The 6,117-nt window shown below is 48.4% G+C and overlaps 1 pseudogene; it reads right to left on the minus strand.

Moving 5' to 3' along the window:
* Positions 1-651: 651 nt before the first annotated feature.
* Positions 652-1,410, minus strand: LOC102870033 (annotated as a pseudogene).
* Between the last annotated feature and the right edge of the window lie 4,707 nt (positions 1,411-6,117).

The raw sequence follows: 6,117 nt of genomic DNA on the forward strand, positions 1-6,117 counted from the left end.
AGACTTGAAGCCCCTCTACAATATCAACATTTGTCAAAGTTCGGTTTTCAGAGGCACGTTGCTTAGGAAGTGGATGCCACTCTTTCTTCCAAACTTGTCATAGTATGTTTTTGTTATGTGACACTGAGTCACCTGCGATGCATAGTGATCTGATTGGACAGCACCTCTGAACCCTTCCCTGTCCTGAGCCAGTCTCACTAACTCCGACACACCAACCCCCATCGCCCCAGTTACCATGTCGATCCATCTCATCCGGGGTCTCCCTCTCCTGCGTTGTCCGTCATAAAGCCCTGCTTCCCGAATGATCTGTTCTGCATACCGACTGAAAAGGTACAGGGCAGGAAGCATCCCTGGCGCACTCCTTTCCTGACTTTGAACAGTGCAGTGTTTCCTTGCTCTGTGATGCATGAGTGCACAGAGGAACGGCAGGTGTCACTTGCGAAGGAACTGGGAGCGGTGAGGATCACTCATGTTTAAGTAGCTGCTTTTCACATCTAACTCCTGACCCTGCCTGCTGCACGCAGGGATGTCATCTTCTGTGGGAGAGAAGTAGTTGGCGTGGGAGGCCTTATTCTCACTACTGAGTCTTTTCAGGACCGAGGGCTTAAAGGACAGAGCTCCTGGTTCCTTCTCTCAGCCTCCCCTCTGTTCTCACTCTAAATCTTTGTGCTGCTGCTGCTTCTTTTTCTTCTTCTTGGCGGTCTTGCTGTCTTTTGGTAAATGCTTTACTTTCGTGCCTGTGTCACTCTCCGAGTCTGAGCTGTCAGAGTCAGGCAACTTCTTGTCTCTGTGTTTCTTTTTCTTCTTTTCTTTCTTCCTTTTTCTAGAGGAATTCTTCGTGGGGTCCAGCTTGGCCTCTTCTTTCTCTTCTTCCTCCTCAGGTATCAGAGAGTATTTGGTCCCTCTCGGCTGCATGAAGCGATCCTTTGCAAAGCGGCCTTTGCAGCCACACTTGTTTTTATAATTATTATTCATTTCAATGAACATTTACAGAGATTTTGGATTTCAATTCATTCATCGTTGCGCTTCTTGCAGGTGGTGGTTAGGACAGCCTCGAGGGTGATCTTGTGCCCAGTGGAATCCTGGAAGGACCGTCTCCGCCTCTCTTCCTGATCAGGGATACCAGTGTTAGGATCCAAGTCTTTTCCAGTCCCTCATTGACTACTTTCATGGAGAGGGATATCTTTATCCTATCATTTTCATCTCTCGGCCAATAAGCTTCACCCACGCTTTGTCTCCAACATCTACTATTTCAGAAGGCTTTTCTACTCGACAGGACGACATGTGAGTTGGATGGACAAGACCTTGTTTCCAACAGCCTGGGATTCTGATAAAGGCTCCTTAGGCTATTACCATGGCAACCTCTCCTTGGTAAATAGTGTAAAGAGCAGGCAAGTTGTCCATGGTCTCGGGTCTTTCTACATTCAGCCTTAACATCATCTTCTTCGGCTCCTCCATTTCTTTTTGATAAAGCTAATAAAAATGTCTTTGTCACAGCTCCATGTGGGTAAGCTGCACATGACCCAGCTATTCCACTTCTAGGAATACACCCCAAGGAAATTAGAACAGAGACACAGAGATTTGTACAACAATGTTCGTAACAGCATTGTTCACCATTGCAAGAATGTGGAAACAGCCCAAATGTCCAACCACAATTGGATGGATTGAAACATTGTGGTACATTCACATAACGGAATATAATACAGTACTCAAGAGCAACGATTTTTTAAAATACTATATAACTTGAGAGAAAAAAAAAGAAATAAGAAACTTAGGAGGACCTGAAGTGCTTGCTGCAGAGGGTCAAGGACTGCAGCCTTCAATATGGATTGAGGTTCAATGTCGAGAAGACAAAGATTCTCACCACTGGGCCAATTGGCAACATCAGGATGGATGATGAAGAGATTGAGATTGTTCACAGCTTTAGTCTGCTTGGCTCTACACTCAATACTCTTGACACGAACAGCCAGGAAATTAAAAGACATATTGTGATGGGAAAGTCTGCTGTTAGGGACCTCACCAAAGTACTGAAAAGCAATAGTGTCACTCTTGTAAGGTGTACCTGATACAGGCTGTCATCTTTGCAATCACTTGCTATGCATCCAAGAGCTGGACAATGACTGGAGAGGATAGGAGAATCGATGTCTTTGAGATGTGGTGTTGGAGAAGAGTGTTAAATATACCATGGACTGCTAGGAAAACAAACAGGTTTGGCCGGGAAAGGGTTAAACCAGGTTATTCCTTGGAAGCAAGGATTCTGAAGCTTCATCTGACATACTTTGGACATGTTGCAAGGAGGGACCAGTCCTTGGAAAGTGACGTCATGCTTGTGAGGGTGGAGTGACAGTGCAGGAGAGGAAGACCTTTAAGGAGATAGATTGACTCAATGACTGGGATAATGGGGGTGGGTGTGTCGGAGACAGTGTGATTGGCACAGGACAGAGCAGAGTTTAGGGCTGTTGTTCATAGGGTCGCTATGAGTTGCAGGCAACTTGATAGCACGTCACAACAATATGTATTTGTATATATATGTGTGTGTTTGTATATATATCTATCTGATCCTCAAGGAGCTGTGGTGGCCCCCTGGTAAGGAGCTGCACTGACAACCCAAAGGCACACAGTTTGAATCACCAGGTGCCCGTGTCTTCTCATGCAATTTATTGCCTCTGAAAACCCACGACAAGGTCAGCAAGGAGTTGGTTCAGACTCGATGGCACGTAACAGCAATTTAATCTTCACAATAAACCTGTGAAGAGGTTCCTATAGTTACCCCTCTTTTATGAATGAAGAAATAACATAAACTCCGAACCAAACTCAGTGCCTTTAAGTAGATTCCGACTCATCACAACCCTGGAGGACCCAGAACTGCCTGTGGTGCTTCTAAGTCTGTAAAGGTTATAGACCAGGCTGCCTCCCGGAGCAACTGACGGATTCGAGTCACTAACCCCGTGCTTAGTGCCAGATGTTCTAACAACAACGCCATAGCACTCCTTGAAAGGTAGGCATAGAAGATATTAATTGTGAACATCTTATTTGAGTGTAAAGGAAAGCTATTTTTAAAGAGTCCTTAAAGAAATATGCAGTAATGAATGTGTCTGAAAGTCTTTGCTTAACCCAAGAGAATAGTTTTCAATAGGTTATATAGACCAGTTAGCATGATCACGAAATATGTTCATAAAACAGAGCCGTACGGAGCCTTGTTGGCATAATGTGTTACACGCTAGGCTGCTAACCTAGAGGTCAGTGGTTCAAATCCCCTGGCAACTCTGCAGGAGAAGGGTGAGGCAGTTTGCCTCTGTTAAGATGTGTTGTTAAAGTCTGTTAGTCAGCTGTTACCTGTAGTGACCGTACGAACAAGTGATCAGAACCTCGCCCTGTCCACACCATCCTCGCAAGCTCCACCACGCTCAAGCCATTGCTGCACTCACTGTCTCAGTCCATCTCACTGGGAGTCCTTTTCTCTTTAGCTGACTCTCAGCTTTCCCCAGCCTGACATCTTTTTCGGAGGCCCAGTGCCTCCTGACAACATGCCCAGAGTCTGTGGGACAAAGCCTCGCCATCCCTGCCCCGCAGAACTCCCGGCTGGCACTTCCCACAAGATTCTGTGTATTCCTTCAGCAGTCCATGAGGGAGCCAATACCTCTCACCAACACCACGCTCAGATACCAGGTCTTCTTTGATTTTCCTTATTCCCTGGCCAGCTTTGACGAGTGTGAAGCCTTACATCCTCAGAAGCCAGTGGAAGGTCACCAGGAGTCGGAATGACTCGACAGCACTGGTCAAGGACCATGTGGGAATGTGTTTATTAAATGTATCTGGAAGTGGCCTTGCTCACACAGCAGGCATAATATCTCCTATTTCCTTCTTTCTTGACCTAACGTTCATGGTTTAGATTACTTCCTCATTGTGCCCTGCTGAGTGCAAGCTATCAAATGGACTAAGCGTTTGTGAATTTTCAACCAAAATCTTTAAAAAAATATTCTTATTTGCTTAATGGTCACATTGATCTGTTATAAAGTTACTCATGGTGAAAGCCAAACCCATCACTCTGAAGGGGGGTTTTGGGAATTTCCACTTTACTCCTGTTTGACAGTGATGGGTAACCGGAGGGGGTAGTGTGGGGTTTATTTTAGGAAACATAAGCTCACTAGCAACTTTGACACCGACTTTCCACATCTTTATGAGGCAAAACCCACACCTGGCCCAACTCATTTCTGGCTCCTGGTGATGCCATGCTGGTTTCTGTGGCTAGAGCTCTCCGTGCAAGCTGGCTGCCTTCTTTCTCCTGCATGGTGGCTGGGGGATTCGACCCACCAACCTCTCCATTAGCAGCCAAACATATAAGCACCATACAAGCAGGGCTGCTCTGTGGCAAAGCTGGGAAAGGCCAGTGCCGTTGAGTCAGGCCTGCTTCACAACAGCCCTCTGCCAGGTTCCCAGCCAGAAGCGTTTATGGAGAAAACGCCCAGTTCTCTGCCAAAGGGCAGCTGGTGGGTCCACACGGCTAACTTTACAGTTATCAGCCCAAGCTTTAAACTCCACACTCAGGGCTCCTTTAAATGAGGTGAGAAGCAGACCAACGATAGCAACACAAATTCTGGGAACCCGATCCAAAGCGTTTTGGCCACTGCACCCTGGTGGGCTGTGTCTGGATGGGTCACCATGTCCTGGTGGGCTATGCTTGGGTGGGTCACCATGTCCTGGTGAGCTGTACCTGAATGCGTCACCATGCCCTGGTGGGTGGGCTATGCTTGGGTGGGTCAGCACACTCTGGTAGACTCCTGTGACTGGCTGGGTTACTATGCCCTGTGTGCTGCTGTGTCTCAATGGGCCACTGTGCCCTGGCGAGCTGTACCTGGATGGGTCACCATGCCCTGGTGGGCTGTGCCAGGGTGGATCACCATGTCCTGGTAGACTCCCATGTCTGGGTGGGTCACTATGCCTGGTGGGCTGCTGTGTCTGGTGTCTGGGTGGGTCACTATGCCCTGGTAGACTCCTGTGTCTGGGTTGGTCACTATTCCCTGGTAGACTACTGTGTTTGGGTGGGTTAGCATGCTCTGATGGGCACCATAAACGCCTTGTCCTATGCCCTCAACCAGGTGGATGGATACGGTGACTGCTGGAATGGGTCACAGGACAGGACAGGGTTCAGATCTGCTGTCCATGGAGTCGCTGAGTCCTACTCTACTCGACAGCACCTAACAGCACCACCTTGTTCCTTCTTGTTGTGAAGTGACTGTGACGCTTGGCTCCCAGGGAACCCACCTCCGGGTTCTCATACACTCAGGCCGTCTTCTTTGAGCGTGGTTATGTAACTTGTTTGGGCCAACAGGGCATTAGAAAGTGTGGTGAACATGCAGCTTTGACAAATACTTGCGCGTTGAGCCTCGTCATTTTGGAGTGTTCTTCCTTGAAAGCAAATCGCCGTGCTGTTAGTGAGCCGAGCGAAGGAAGAATGGGCCGTCTGCGTGGGAACCCGTGCTCCCTGCTGGTAGTTCACGCGGACCACATGACTGAGGCACTGGGCCTCCTGAACACCCCCGATAGCCTGCCCCACAGCAGGTAGAGACTCACACGCGCAAGAGAAATAACACTTAGCTGAAGGTTTTGTTTATTTTATTGTAATTTGAGTAGAAGTTCCAGTGCAGATTAATATCCCACCCGGCCCTTCCTCACCTTCTCTTCTGTAACACTAATTTCCACACTCAGTTGTTGCTCTAAGTCCCTGGGCTTTGGGCTGCTTGGTAACACGTAAGGAGTCCTGACGGTGCAACGTTCTCTGGTTAGTGCTTGGCTCCTACAAAAGGTCATTGGTTCAAAACCACCGAGACTCTCCAAGGGACAAAGATGAGGTGTGTCCTTCTGCCTTGGAGCACCTGAGGGGCAATTCCATGTCCTCACGGACACTGTCAGGGTCAAACCACCAGCAGGGGCTTTGTTCCGTGTGGGGCGGGAGGCACAGATGTGCGGTAATGTCTCTCACCATCTCTCTGGCCACTAATGGGTGTGGCAGCGGCTAATGGACACAAAGTGAAGTGTGTCCCCCCCAGGGGAGGCGGAGGCCCTGAAGAAACCCAGAGGGGCTCTGCTGGTTAGGAGGATGAGAGGGGGAGAAAG

This window comes from Elephantulus edwardii, unplaced genomic scaffold (genome assembly GCF_000299155.1).
Source record: "Elephantulus edwardii isolate Elephantulus edwardi_28Jun2011 unplaced genomic scaffold, EleEdw1.0 scaffold00004, whole genome shotgun sequence".
In the NCBI taxonomy this organism is placed as follows: domain Eukaryota; kingdom Metazoa; phylum Chordata; class Mammalia; order Macroscelidea; family Macroscelididae; genus Elephantulus; species Elephantulus edwardii.